Here is a 15,397-nt window from a genome sequence, read left to right as displayed (position 1 = left end):
TATTTTATGATCCTAATTTCATCATTGGCCATTTAACGAGTAAACGGCTAGTAGTTTTTTAATATTCAGAAACAACTTATAAGCTTCTAATAATAATCTAAGATATTAAAATTTTTACACAAACAACACCTGAAGTATGTAATAAGTTGTGACTTACACATACATCTAGTCCAGAAAAAAAAATATTATTCTCACGATTTGAAGTTCATGCAAAAGTGAAAATAAAAATAACTTATAATAAAGTAGTTGGAAGCATATCCCTGAGATAAGGCCAACAAACATTGCAGAGTATCTCCCATAGTTTAAAGTTTGAATTTTCTTGGTTTTTTAATTCGATGTCTAACATTTGAAAAGATAAATAAAAGAATAACAAGTTTATTTTATTTAATCGACAAAATAAGAAAAATTATAGATTCACAGCGAGTGAATCATAATCAATTTCAATGAGTCGGTACTATTACACTTTACTCACATATTCATGAATTTTAATTGACCTACAGACAATCAACAAATTTTACTTCTAAGAAACCCTAGGAAACACTTTACTCACATATTCATAAATCGATATAACCAAATCCCATCTCATTTACTTCTAAGAAACCCTCACTTTTCATCTTTCTCGATCTCAAAGCTACTAAATAAAATAAATTATTACAAAATGAGTTAATTTAGAAGATTATTACATATTAGTGGTTGTCTGATCATACAAACACATCTTCATACTCCAATTATAAGAACACATCCTAAGGATGAGTTTGAAGGTTACTTCGAGGAATTTTTGTCGGCCACCTGAACATGAAATTGAAGTCAGGGGAAATTTCAAGAATGACAACATTAGAATTTTTGAGAATGCAGTTTTGGATTATTTGCCATAATTTATTCATGTGTGATAGTGGAATCAGTGTCTTGGTTATTCCTAATAATCTTGAATTAAGTTTTGTTTGTTTTTAAATTTCATTAAATCTAAAATCTTTTGCTTCCACAAGTCTCAACGAACTTTTTACTACAACTCAATTGAAAATCACATCACATACCCCATCAAAGGATTTAAGCCAAGCATGAAATATCGAATAAGTAGACAAATATATTTGCTATCCTATAAAATTATGCACAAAGGTTAAACAAAACCGGTGAAGCAACAACTCGTATTTCAATAAATCAATAAACAATACCAAGAACTAATCTTATTCAATTCATAATAGCCTCCAAAACATAACTATTTCAAATCGAATAGTTCTTATGCTCAAGGTGGTTTATACCATAAACCTTAGTTACAAAGTTTAACAATACATGGCTTTCTCAAAATCCATAAACAAATAAGAGAAAATCACTAGCAAATCAAAACAAATCGAAACGGAATTGGAAATTAGAAATGCAAACCCTACTCCGGTTTCCGTCTGTAGCCGCAGCTCTCTAGCCGGCTTCCTCCTTTTCTTTTTCGTCTCTCTTCGTTTATATAGTGCTTCCAAGAGTCTAAAAGTCAGACCTAGCAGCAGCCAAGGCCCAGTCCAGTACCATCGATATCCAACTCCAACAACGCAGCCCATTCCTTGCCAACGCACATCTCCAATTCAATGATTCTGGATGCCTCACTTTGTGCTATCTTCTTCCACACCTCCGATCGCTTTCAATGCTTTCTCTCTGACCAACTGAACGTCACGGTCTCGTCATTCTCAGCTGTCCAAACCTTCTCTCTTTCAGCCAGCAAAACCCATTGTAGGTACCTGTAGACACCACCTACCACAGTTCCTTGTCTTTGTTTCGCATACACAGCCCCTGACTGCAGAGTACGACTTGTCTTTTTCACCACAGCTTCGATCACAGAAAGCTCAACTTCGAACTCCTCTTCTTACTGAGCTCCAGCACCTTCGTTCCTCCCAGCTGGTTTGCTCTTCATCTCGGCTACACCACCATTAATCTGTCACAGCAGTTTCACGGACCAACACCGTGAAGATTTGGTAACGGCAGCTTCTTGGAACTCTTTCCAGCATCGAGCTCTAGTTCTTCTCCTTCGAACATTATCACCAGCCAACGTCTTAACTCCCATTTACAGTTCACGCATCTGCTCGAGCTCCATCATCTTCTACACAGTAAAAACCCATCAGAGTTGCTCACCACGACATCAGTCCATCCATTCTTGTTCCGGTCAATATCCGACTGCAACCACTCCTGCCACTTCCTGCAATTACATGCTCGATAAATAACAAACAAAAAGCAACGAAGAACTGTTTCCGCTAACCACGACCCCATCGAGATCACTTCAGGACAATCCATCTTCATATTCTCCATTCCAGGCTCGAGTTCAACTGCCAAACTCGTTCTCAAGTCCGGCCAAGCACCACTTTCAACTCCCTGAACTTTGCTTTGATGCCAATCCTCCACCGAAGTCCAGCCCAATGCTATCCATATAATCTTCATAATCGAAAATACTCGACAGTAACTCCATATAATCTTCATTAATCACTTCTTATTTTCTGATGCCAAAAACGAAAATAACTTTTATTTCTTTCTCTTTCACGCGCTCCTGTTACTTTCGAATCTTCTTATTTATCTTCTACACGTGATACCTCATCCCTTGATTCAGTCAACACACACCAGCTTCCATAAGTCACACAGTAAACACGGGACAGAAGAATATCCGAGATATTACCGTGCTTTGCTGTCTCTTCAAATCCACGTATCCATCCCTGAAATATCGAATCCAAAGGACTTATAGTCCTGTTTAGACGATATCAATCGAACCCAATCCAAATCCAAGAAATAATCCAACTAAATCTCGTCCATATCTTTCCCTGTTTCAAACCAAAACTCCGAGAGACTGTTTAATCTCTAACTGGATCATCTAGCCAATTTCCGTCGAAACAAAGAGACATACCAAGCTTGTTAATACCAAACAGGTTGATCGAAACGGATTCCAGCGATTGAATCACTCTCGAGATACCCCAAAAATCCAACCCTAATGATGTTCTCGCTGCAAACTTCATTCCCGCCAAAACATGAAAATTCAAATGAAGAAGAACGGGTTTCCCCTTATCCAGCTGCTTGGGGTGTGAATATCAATTGGGGCACCCCTTAGTAACTGGAGTGCCCCTTATCCAAAAGAGAGAGTCCGAATAACACGTTCCTCCGGGTGCTTTATACAACTATTCGAGCCGAATTTTCCAAAAATGTTTATTGCTCAAAAATACCTACAAACACACAAAAAACCATAATTAGTACAATATCGAGCACTAACAATACAGAACATTGAGAACAAAATAGACACATAAATGCGTCTATCAAATACCCTCAAACTTATTATTAGCTAGTCTCGAGCAAATTAAATCTAAAAAATGAAACTCACTAGGTGTCCCTAGTAACCGAGTTATAGTCTCGGGAGGGTTTTCCAGAGGTGTACCCACAAAACCTTTACTCCATGCCCTAACTATCTACGCAGAACCTTGGAAGGCACTAAAGAATCTCCTTAGTTGGCATACTCTCATTGACTACAGGAGGAAGTACCATTATGCGAAATTCCAATTACTATATACGAGTTTGCACTCAAGCATACTAAAATTCATATATAAGTGACAGAGCTCTACTCAGATAGTTTTTGGACATCATAACCGGAGTCAACCAATCACATGGAAAGATTAAGAATATGGAAGTAGATATGGTTTTGATGTTGACTAGGATGAACCTATCCTAATGGATTGAGATACCGGTCTGACTAATATCAACACAACTGGCATATACAGGGGGACCAGTGGTCGATAATCCTAACTCTAGGTCAACACAACTGGTATATACAAGGGAACCAGCGGCCGAATTTATTGAATTTATTCTGGTTGATCTGATGGCCCGGTCTCATTTTTTTTTTGTCGTATCTCAATCACTCTAATTCACCCAATCACTTATAAGAAAATAAAAATAAAAACAGAAGGTGAAAAGGATTCAACGAGATATGGTAAAACTACCATGTTTTTTTTTTCCTAACACCTGAGCTCTGTGCTTTTATGAATAGACTCTATAGATGTTTCCATCTAATCATATTGGTTCCTCAACTCCTACAACCAAGAGGTTCCCATCCACTTAGATTGGTTAGTGCCAACCTTAATAAGCATAAATTTCTAGGTTCTGGAGTTTATTTATTTATACTGCAACTAAAAAGTTTCTCCATACCCCCAAACTTAAATCTAACATTGTCCTCAATATTCTAAAGATGAAATTAAAAGCATAAACAAAGAGAAATTGTTACCACTTGAAGAAAAGAGTTAAGGAAAGATATTACCGTGTTGCATGAGCATGGGTTACCTCCCAAGAAGTGATAAGTTTAAAGTCTTCAGCCAGACTAAGAAAGGATTAGTCACCTTAAAGAATCATAAAGTAATAGCCGGAATAACCGCGGATCACCAAAACCAAATAAGACTATCACAAGTAAAAGGAATCTGCAACATACCAAGAAAATTAATAGATAAAGCACACCCTTGTCTAGTTTCCTGTTTAAAACAACTACATCTAGCTGTGGTTCAGGTTCAGGCTCTATAACTGGGTCTAGATAAAACATTTTCATGGTTGCATTTCCTCATAAGTTGGATCTGAATGTTCAGGTTATAGAGTCTGGAAAAACTCAAATAAAAACTTAGAAGCACATAATAATAACCTAAACAATTGCGGATCCTTAAAGCCAATCAGTTTTGACTCACACAATTGACCACGATAAAAGTGGTGGTCAATATTAAGCAAATGTGTCGATTCTACCCTCCTAAAGTACTTAGGTTTAGTCTCAAAACTTAATATCTGACACATTTGAATTTCATAAGTTCCCACAATTGGAAGGAAGGTTTTTGGTGGGAAAACAAAGTCAATCGAGGTATCATAGCCTGGTCTAACCACATCAACCATAGGATGGGTTTCTACTGAACTTCTTTTTGGATATCATTAGGTTCATGAAAACTTGTATGAAGATAATCTTGTAAAATGGTTGAGGAACATATGTCAAGTCCCAAGTGAGGGACCTTTCTAAGAGTTAAAGCACATGGAGAATGATAATCACTCCCAAACTTAGAGTTTTCAGTGTCTCTAGGAAGACTAGTCACAACTTCCCTAATTTCTAGGTCATCAGCTTCCTGAAAATGGTCAATTGATTCTTCTATGTCGGGTTCATCCTCACTCATCTCTACGAGTTCATTTTCTTTTTATAAGTCTAATGTTTCTAAATCGCTAGACTCTAAAACAATATTCTCAGAATAAACTCGTTCCTCAAAACTATCATCGGCTTCGTAAAAAGGAAATACTACATCGTCTAAAACAGAGGTATTTCTAGTCAAATCCTCTTCCTTTTGAATAGGTAAATAATTATTAAAATTATTTATATTCGAACTAGAAATAATATTATCATTGTAAAGCTCAATTGGAGTAATAAATTCCTGATCACTATGCATATATGTATCTGATTCTTCATCAACACTATCCTCACCATAATCATCATTATAATAACATGAAAATGGTTGAGCCTCATCTAAACAAGTAGTGTTACCAATTCTAACCTCGTCATCTTGATTATGTGAATACCTATCTTCATTTTCAAAGGTATTATTGGAAACACTATATTGGAAATTAAGATTATTTCGAGTAGTTATGTTCTGGGCCTCTAAAAAAATATTTTGAGTCGACTCACATGACTTCCTGATTGAATCTAGGAAAGAAAGTTCACTCGTTGCATTGCTTTCGTCCATAACTAAGTTATTCATTTCTGCTAACTTACGTGTTGACTCAGCTAACTTACGTGTAGACTCTAGTAGAGAGGAATTTTGCTCGTACGACCGGTTGGCATGTGGATAGTAATTGGGATCACCATGGTATGAACCATAACCTTCAAAATATTGGCGTTCCCAACCACTATTCACACTATGGTCAAAGTAATGTCCATTTTGAAAATCAGTCTTATATTCGTTGTACTGGCTATTATAATACCAGTTCGACATTCTCAACACAAAATAAACCCACTGACAGGGGATTCTCGGGTGTTCAGAAGAACTTACCTCCCTTTCCAGACGGAGGATGAACCGTTGAAGTCGACTCCGGCCACGACTCTGATGTCGTGTACGAACCCGAGGGGCCGAGACAGTATTGTAAATGTCGTCCTTCCCTGCAGCAGTTTTATTTAAATCATCCCTTCCTTAGGGTTTAAAATAATAAAGTCCAAAAAAATGTCCCAAAAATAAAGTCCAAAAAGTCCAAAAATAAAAATAAAAATTACAAAAATAAAATCCTATTTACAATTTCTAAAAATAAAAAGAAATAAAATCTAGAAAAATAAAATCTAATAAAAATAAAATAACTGTATACAAAAATATTCTCCTTCAGTCCTTTTGGATCTCTATTTTCTTTCCTTCTTTGGTTTTGCTTTTCTTTTCAGTACTTTTTCTCTTTTTCTTTAGCTTAGCTCCAAGTCTGGAAGCAAACAGAAATACCAAAACGCATAAAAAAGCACAAAAATAATAAAAATAAAAATAAAACCTAAAAATAAATCTATAAACAAGTCCGCGTCGGCGGCGCCAAAAGTTGGTGGTTATTTTCAATGATGTTGTAGTAAGAAAGGTTGTCGTTCACTCGGACTTGATGAGATTGATTTTAGATTAATAAGCGATAATAAAAGAAAAATATATACAAAATATTGTCACAAGATGAAGAGAGTTACTGGGACTAGGATTTCGTCGAATTCATAACATAGGGTTAATTTATTTATTCTCAACAATTAAAGCTCAATAAAATTAATATGGACTCTGATTTTCCCAAGGTAGATTCGCAAAAGATTAGTTGTAAATCCTAAGCGTGATGTATCAAAACATTTAAGCTAAGCATATTTCATCAAATTAAATGACAACCAATTAATTCAAATCATATTTCAATTAAAACTAATGGAAAAGTCTTAAAAAGAATTAAATAATTTTACCCATGTATGAAATTCGTCTTCTTCCGTCGTCACAGTGTTGGGGTTTAGCCCATTAGGTTGAAAACACACTCGAAATTCATTTTTATTGCTCCAAAGGTGTTCACAATAATGAATGGGATAAAAACAATTAAAACCGGATTTGTAACAATTATATTTGTTACAAACCAAAGTGTTACAGGGAACGATGGGTATAAAGTGTCGTTGGCACTGTCGCAATACGAATGTCTTCTGTTGTCTAATGTTCTTCGTGTTCTTCTTCACCAGCATAACTGGTTCATCTCTGCAACTCTGATTTCTCGCCCTATTTCGTCCCCTAACTCTCCATCCCCTTCTCAAAACCCTCGGAACTCTTTATATAGTCTTCAGAATCGAAAATAGTCGACAGTAACTCCATATAATCTTCATTAATCACTTCTTATTTTCTGCTGCCAAAAACAGAAATAATTTTAATTTCTTTCTCTTTCACGCGCTCCTGTTACTTTGGAATCTTCTTATTTATCTTCTACACGTGATACCTCATCCCTTGATTCAGTCAACACACACCAGCTTCCATAAGTGACACAGTAAACACGGGACGGAAGAATATCCGAGATATTACCGTGCTTTGTTGTCTCTTCAAATCCACGTATCCAGCCCTGAAATATCGAATCCAAAGGACTTACAGTCCTGTTTAGACGAAATCAATCGAACCCAATCCAAATCCAAGAAAGAATCCAACTAAATCTCGTCCATATCTTTCCATGTTTCAAACCAAAACTCCGAGAGACTGTTTAATCTCTAACTAGATCATCTAGCCAATTTTCGTCGAAACAAAGAGACATACCAAGCTTGTTAAGCCCAAACAGGTTGATCGAAACGGGATTCCAGCGATTGAATCACTCTCGAGATACCCCAAAAATCCAACCCTAATGATGTTCTCGCTGCAAACTTCATTCCCGCCAAAACATGAAAATTCAAATGAAGAAGAACGGGTTTCCCCTTATCCAGCTGCTTGGGGTGTGAATATCAATTGGGGCACCCCTTAGTAACTGGAGTGCCCCTTATCCAAAAGAGAGACTCCGAATAACACGTTCCTCCGGGTGCTTTATACAACTATTCGAGCCGAATTTTCCAAAAATGTTTATCGCTAAAAAATACCTACAAACACACAAAAAACCATAATTAGTACAATATCGAGCACTAACAATACAGAACATTGAGAACAAAATAGACACATAAATGCGTCTATCAAATACCCTCAAACTTATTATTAGCTAGTCTCGAGCAAATTAAATCTAAAAAATGAAACTCACTAGGTGTCCCTAGTAACCGAGTTATAGTCTCGGGAGGGTTTACCAGAGGTGTACCCACAAAACCTTTACTCCAGGCCCTAGCTATCTACGCAGAACCTTGGAAGGCACTAAAGAATCTCCTTGGTTGGCATACTCTCATTGACTACATGAGGAAGTACCCTTATGCGAAATTCCAATTACTATACACGAGTTTGCACTCAAGCATACTAAAATTCATATATAAGTGACAGAGCTCTACTCAGATAGTTTCTGGACATCATAACCGGAGTCAACCAATCACATGGAAGAATTAAGAATATGGAAGTAGAGATGGTTTTGATGTTGACTAGGATGAACCTATCCTAATGGATTGAGATACCGGTCTGACTAATATCAACACAACTGGCATATACAGGGGGACCAGTGGTCGATAATCCTAACTCTAGGTCAACACAACTGGTATATACAAGGGAACCAGCGGCCGAATTTATTGAATTTATTTATAATGATCTGATGGCCCGGTCTCATTTTTTTTTTGGTCGTATCTCAATCACTCTAATTCACCCAATCACTTATAAGAAAATAAAAATAAAAACAGAAGGTGAAAAGGGTTCAACGAGATATGGTAAAACTACCATGTTTTTTTTTCCTAACACCCGAGCTCTGTGCTTTTATGAATAGACTCTATAGATGTTTCCATCTAATCATATTGGTTCCTCAACTCCTACAACCAAGATGTTCCCATCCACTTAGATTGGTTAGTTCCAACCTTAATAAGCATAAATTTCTAGGTTCTGGAGTTTATATATTTATACTGCAACTAAAAAGTTTCTCCATGCCCCCAAACTTAAATCTAACATTGTCCTCAATGTTCTAAAGATGAAATTAAAAGCATAAACGAAGAGAAATTGTTACCACTTGAATAAAAGACTTAAGGAAAGATATTACCGTGTTGCATGAGCATGGGTTACCTCCCAAGAAGTGATAAGTTTAAAGTCTTCAGCCAGACTAAGAAAGGATTAGTCACCTTAAAGAATCATAAAGTAATAGCCGGAATAACCGCGGATCACCAAAACCAAATAAGACTATCACAAGTAAAAGGAATCTGCAACATGCCAAGAAAATTAATAGATAAAGCACACCCTTGTCTAGTTTCCTGTTTAAAATAACTACATCTAGCTGTGGTTCAGGTTCAGGCTCTATAACTGGGTCTAGATAAACATTTTCATGGTTGCATTTCCTCATAAGTTGGATCTGAATGTTCAGGTTCTAGAGTCTGGAAAAACTCAAATAAAAACTTAGAAGCACATAATAATAACCTAAACAATTGCGGATCCTTAAAGCCAATCAGTTTTGACTCACACAATTGACCACGATAAAAGTGGTGGTGAATCTTAAGCAAATGTGTCGATTCTACCCTCCTAAAGTACTTAGGTTTAGTCTCAAAACTTAATATCTGACACATTTGAATTTCATAAGTTCCCACAATTGGAAGGAAGGTTTTTGGTGGGAAAACAAAGTCAATCGAGGTATCATAGCCTGGTCTAACCACATCAACCAGAGGATGGGTTTCTACTGAACTTCTTTTTGGATATCATTAGGTTCATGAAAACGTGTTTGAAGATAATCTTGTAAAATGGTTGAGGCACATATGTCAAGTCCCAAGAGAGGGACCTTTCTAAGAGTTAAAGCACATGGAGAATGATAATCACTCCCAAACTTAGAGTTTTCAGTGTCTCTAGGAAGACTAGTCACCACTTCCCTAATTTCTAGGTCATCAACTTCCTGAAAATGGTCAATTGATTCTTCTATGTCGGTTTCATCCTCACTCATCTCTACGAGTTCATTTTCTTTTTATAAGTCTAATGTTTCTAAATCGCTAGACTCTAAAACAATATTCTCAGAATAAACTCGTTCCTCAAAACTATCATCGGCCTCGAAAAAAGGAAATACTACATCGTCTAAAACGGGGGTATTTCTAGTCAAATCCTCTTCCTTTTGAATAGGTAAATAATTATTAAAATTATTTGTATCCTAACTAGAAATAATATTATCATTGTAAAGCTCAATTGGAGTAATAAATTCTTGATCACTATGCATATATGTATCTGATTCTTCATCAACACTATCCTCACCATAATCAGCATTATAATAACATGAAAATGGTTGAACCTCATCTAAACAAGTAGTGTTACCAATTCTAACCTCGTCATCTTGATTATGTGAATACCTATCTTCATTTTCAAAGGTACTATTGGAAACACTATATTGGAAATTAAGATTATTTCGAGTAGTTATGTTCTGGGCCTCTAAAAAAATATTTTGAGTCGACTCACATGACTTCCTGATTGAATCTAGGAAAGAAAGTTCACTCGTTGCATTGCTTTCGTCCATAACTAAGTTATTCATTTTTGCTAACTTACGTGTTGACTCAGCTAACTTACGTGTAGACTCTAGTAGAGAGGAATTTTGCTCGTACGACCGGTTGGCATGTGGATAGTAATTGGGATCACCATGGTATGAACCATAACCTCCAAAATATTGGCGTTCCCAACCACTATTCACACTATGGTCAAAGTAATGTCCATTTTGAAAATCAGTCTTATATTCGTTGTACTGGATATTGTAATACCAGTTCGACATTCTCAACACAAAATAAACCCACTGACAGGGGATTCTCGGGTGTTCATAAGAACTTACCTCCCTTTCCAGACGGAGGATGAACCGTTGAAGTCGACTCGGGCCACGACTCTGATGTCGTGTACGAACCCGAGGGGCCGAGACAGTATTGTAAATGTCGTCCTTCCCTGCAGCAGTTTTATTTAAATCATCCCTTCTTTAGGGTTTAAAATAAAAAAGTCCAAAAAAACGTCCCAAATATAAAGTCCAAAAAGTCCAAAAATAAAAATAAAAATTACAAAAATAAAATTCTATTTACAATTTCTAAAAATAAAAAGAAATAAAATCTAGAAAAATAAAATCTAATAAAAATAAAATAACTGTATACAAAAATATTCTCCTTCACTCCTTTTGGATCTCTATTTTCTTTCCTTCTTTGGTTTTGCTTTTCTTTTCAGTACTTTTTCTCTTTTTCTTTAGCTTAGCTCCAAGTCTGGAAGCAAACAGAAATACCAAAACGCATAAAAAAGCACAAAAATAATAAAAATAAAAATAAAGCCTAAAAATAAATCTATAAACAAGCCCGCGTCGGCGGCGCCAAAAATTGGTGGTTATTTTCAATGATGTTGTAGTAAGAAAGGTTGTCGTTCACTCGGACTTGATGAGATTGATTTTAGATTAATAAGCGATAATAAAAGAAAAATATATACAAAATATTGTCACAAGATGAAGAGAGTTACTGGGACTAGGATTTCTTCGAATTCATAACATAGGGTTAATTTATTTATTCTCAACAATTAAAGCTCAATAAAATTAATATGGACTCTGATTTTGCCAAGGTATATTCGCAAAAGATTAGTTGTAAATCCTAAGCGTGATGTATCAAAACATTTAAGCTAAGCATATTTCATCAAATTAAATGACAACCAATTAATTCAAATCATATTTCAATTAAAACTAATGCAAAAGTCTTAAAAAGAATTAATTAATTTTACCCATGTATGAAATTCGTCTTCCTCCGTCGTCACAGTGTTGGGGTTTAGCTCATTAGGTTGGAAACACACTCGAAATTAATTTTTATTGCTCAAAAGGTGTTGACAATAATGAATGGGAGAAAAACTATTAAAACCGGATTTGTAACAATTATATTTGTTACAAACCAAAGTGTTACAGGGAACGATGGGTATAAAGTGTCGTTGGCACTGTAGCAATACAAATGTCTTCTGTTGTCTAATGTTCTTCGTGTTCTTCTTCACCAGCAGAACTGGTTCATCTCTGCAACTCTGATTTCTCGCCCTATTTCGTCCCCAAACTCTCCATCCCCTTCTCAAAACCCTCGGAACCCTTTATATAGTCTTCAGAATCGAAAATAGTCGACAGTAACTCCATATAATCTTCATTAATCACTTCTTATTTTCTGCTGCCAAAAACAGAAATAATTTTAATTTCTTTCTCTTTCACACGCTCATGTTACTTTGGAATCTTCTTATTTATCTTCTACACGTGATACCTCATCCCTTGATTCAGTCAACACACACCAGCTTCCATAAGTCACACAGTAAACACGGGACGGAAGAATATCCGAGATATTACCGTGCTTTGCTGTCTCTTCAAATCCACGTATCCATCCCTGAAATATCGAATCCAAAGGACTTACAGTCCTGTTTAGACGAAATCAATCGAACCCAATCCAAATCCAAGAAAGAATCCAACTAAATCTCGTCCATATCTTTCCATGTTTCAAACCAAAACTCCGAGAGACTGTTTAATCTCTAACTAGATCATCTAGCCAATTTCCGTCGAAACAAAGAGACATACCAAGCTTGTTAAGCCCAAACAGGTTGATCGAAACGGGATTCCAGCGATTGAATCACTCTCGAGATACCCCAAAAATCCAACCCTAATGATGTTCTCGCTGCAAACTTCATTCCCGCCAAAACATGAAAATTCAAATGAAGAAGAACAGGTTTCCCCTTATCCAGCTGCTTGGGGTGTGAATATCAATTGGGGCACCCCTTAGTAACTGGAGTGCCCCTTATCCAAAAGAGAGAGTCCGAATAACACGTTCCTCCGGGTGCTTTATACAACTATTCGAGCCGAATTTTCCAAAATTGTTTATCGCTAAAAAATACCTACAAACACACAAAAAACCATAATTAGTACAATATCGAGCACTAACAATACAGAACATTGAGAACAAAATAGACACATAAATGCGTCTATCAAATACCCTCAAACTTATTATTAGCTAGTCTCGAGCAAATTAAATCTAAAAAATGAAACTCACTAGGTGTCCCTAGTACCCGAGTTATAGTCTCGGGAGGGTTTACCAGAGGTGTACCCACAAAACCTTTACTCCAGGCCCTAGCTATCTACGCAGAACCTTGGAAGGCACTAAAGAATCTCCTTGGTTGGCATACTCTCATTGACTACATGAGGAAGTACCCTTATGCGAAATTCCAATTACTATACACGAGTTTGCACTCAAGCATACTAAAATTCATATATAAGTGACAGAGCTCTACTCAGATAGTTTCTGGACATCATAACCGGAGTCAACCAATCACATGGAAAGATTAAGAATATGGAAGTAGAGATGGTTTTGATGTTGACTAGGATGAACCTATCCTAATGGATTGAGATACCGGTCTGACTAATATCAACACAACTGGCATATACAGGGGGACCAGTGGTCGATAATCCTAACTCTAGGTCAACACAACTGGTATATACAAGGGAACCAGCGGCCGAATTTATTGAATTTATTCTTGTTGATCTGATGGCCCGGTCTCATTTTTTTTTTGGTCGTATCTCAATCACTCTAATTCACCCAATCACTTATAAGAAAATAAAAATAAAAACAGAAGGTGAAAAGGATTCAAAGAGATATGGTAAAACTACCATGTTTTTTTTTCCTAACACCTGAGCTCTGTGCTTTTATGAATAGACTCTATAGATGTTTCCATCTAATCATATTGGTTCCTCAACTCCTACAACCAAGATGTTCCCATCCACTTAGATTGGTTAGTGCCAACTTTAATAAGCATAAATTTCTAGGTTCTGGAGTTTATTTATTTATACTGCAACTAAAAGTTTCTCCATACCCCCAAACTTAAATCTAACATTGTCCTCAATGTTCTAAAGATGAAATTAAAAGCATAAACAAAGAGAAATTGTTACCACTTGAAGAAAATAGTTAAGGAAAGATATTACCGTGTTGCATGAGCATGGGTTACCTCCCAAGAAGTGATAAGTTTAAAGTCTTCAGCCAGACTAAGAAAGGATTAGTCACCTTAAAGAATCATAAAGTAATAGCCGGAATAACCGCGGATCACCAAAACCAAATAAGACTATCACAAGTAAAAGGAATCTGCAACATGCCAAGAAAATTAATAGATAAAGCACACCCTTGTCTAGTTTCCTGTTTAAAACAACTACATCTAGTTGTGGTTCAGGTTCAGGCTCTATAACTGGGTCTAGATAAAACATTTTCATGGTTGCATTTCCTCATAAGTTGGATCTGAATGTTCAGGTTCTAGAGTCTGGACAAACTCAAATAAAAACTTAGAAGCACATAATAATAACCTAAACAATTGCGGATCCTTAAAGCCAATCATTTTTGACTCACACAATTGACCACGATAAAAGTGGTGGTCAATCTTAAGCAAATGTGTCGATTCTACCCAACTAAAGTACTTAGGTTTAGTCTCAAAACTTAATATCTGACACATTTGAATTTCATAAGTTCCCACAATTGGAAGGAAGGTTTTTGGTGGGAAAACAAAGGCAATCGAGGTATCATAGCCTGGTCTAACCACATCAACCATAGGATGGGTTTCTACTGAACTTATTTTTGGACATCATTAGGTTCATGAAAACGTGTATGAAGATAATCTTGTAAAATGGTTTAGGCACATATGTCAAGTCCCAAGTAAGGGACCTTTCTAAGAGTTGAAGCACATGGAGAATGATAATCACTCCCAAACTTAGAGTTTCCAGTGTCTCTAGGAAGACTAGTCACAACTTCCCTAATTTCTAGGTCATCAGCTTCCTGAAAATGGTCAATTGATTCTTCTATGTCGGGTTCATCCTCACTCATCTCTACGAGTTCATTTTCTTTTTATAAGTCTAATGTTTCTAAATCGCTAGACTCTAAAACAATATTCTCAGAATAAACTCGTTCCTCAAAACTATCATCGGCTTCGTAAAAAGGAAATACTGCATCGTCTAAAATGGGGGTATTTCTAGTCAAATCCTCTTCCTTTTGAATAGGTAAATAATTATTAAAATTATTTGTATTCGAACTAGAAATAATATTATCATTGTAAAGCTCAATTGGAGTAATAAATTCCTGATCACCATGCATATATGCATCTGATTCTTCATCAACACTATCCTCATCATAATCATCATTATAATAACATGAAAATGGTTGAACCTCATCTAAACAAGTAGTGTTACCAATTCTAACCTCGTCATCTTGATTATGTAAATACCTATCTTCATTTTCAAAGGTACTATTGGAAATACTATATTGGAAATTAAGATTATTTCGAGTAGTTATGTTCTG

Source organism: Papaver somniferum, unplaced genomic scaffold (assembly GCF_003573695.1).
Source record: "Papaver somniferum cultivar HN1 unplaced genomic scaffold, ASM357369v1 unplaced-scaffold_117, whole genome shotgun sequence".
NCBI lineage: Eukaryota > Viridiplantae > Streptophyta > Magnoliopsida > Ranunculales > Papaveraceae > Papaver > Papaver somniferum.
This window is presented reverse-complemented; position numbering follows the sequence as displayed.